The 1,013-nt window shown below is 39.8% G+C and overlaps 1 protein-coding gene across 1 annotated transcript in view; it reads right to left on the bottom strand.

The window, feature by feature from the left end:
- The window catches only part of ANO4 (anoctamin 4), a 225,747-nt gene that overhangs the window by 661 nt on the left and 224,073 nt on the right, over positions 1-1,013 (bottom strand). The gene's annotated exons all lie outside the window — the stretch shown is intronic.

Here is a 1,013-nt window from a genome sequence, read left to right as displayed (position 1 = left end):
CTGGAGGTTTAAACAAAACCGATCATCAGATCAGAAATAAGGGACTGGTATAAATTTGCTGTCTAGAGACCTTTAAAACTCCATTTATTATTATTAGCCTATTATTTGTATTATATTTTCCTAATGAAACATAAATAAAAAGGGGTCATCTTTCCTGGGTGTTCTGCTACGTAACTTTGAAGGACAAAGGCCAAATCTGTTTTGCAGAGTGGCAGCATGGAAACCTCTGTGGGCTGACTGGTCAACATTAAGCAACAGAAATGTACTCAGGATCTGCCAGCAAGGTCAGAGCCTCTTTTGGCATCATACTCAGCACAAGCTTGGAAAACAGCCAGCTCATGTCCTCATTTAGAGCAGAACTTGACACAACTTTTAGTAATGTCATATCATGAAAATTCATCAGAACATAGCTATATTGAAAACTGGTCTCCAAAGCAATTACTATCTATTGTATTTTTGCTGCTCTTTATTTCTTTTGAAACATTAGATTGCTGCAGTTCCTCAGAAGTGGAGGTCAGTTTATGTTGTAATACATTTCAATTCAGATCTGGGAAATTATGGAGATTACACTGACAAAGCCATATCTTACTGCAGGAGTTTGGAAAGGTTCATACTCCTATGGGCAACACTGATTCTATGCATGACTCATGTCTCATTTTACTACCTAGCAAACACTTTGTAAGCTGTTGTCATCTATTATTTTAGTTATTATACACTGGGTGTGTAAAATAAGCCAGCTGCATGTGAAGTTGGCCTGGATGCGATTTTGCTCGATCCTGCCTGAGAGAACCCAGACTGCAAGTGCAACACACACCTGTAGGTGATGAGCGGGACCTACTGACCCATCCAGCACATGTGAATCAGAGAATGACATTTACAGACAGAAAAATCTCCCTTTTTCCACTGTCCACATAGGCAGCATTCACAGCTACTCTAAGCTGAAGCAAAGATTAGCAAATGAGTTCACTTGCTCTTTAGGCTAGAACACAACCCATGACCATCAGTTGGGTTTC

The sequence above is a fragment of the Dromaius novaehollandiae genome, chromosome 1 (assembly GCF_036370855.1).
Source record: "Dromaius novaehollandiae isolate bDroNov1 chromosome 1, bDroNov1.hap1, whole genome shotgun sequence".
NCBI classification, from domain to species: domain Eukaryota; kingdom Metazoa; phylum Chordata; class Aves; order Casuariiformes; family Dromaiidae; genus Dromaius; species Dromaius novaehollandiae.
This window is presented reverse-complemented; position numbering and strand designations above follow the sequence as displayed.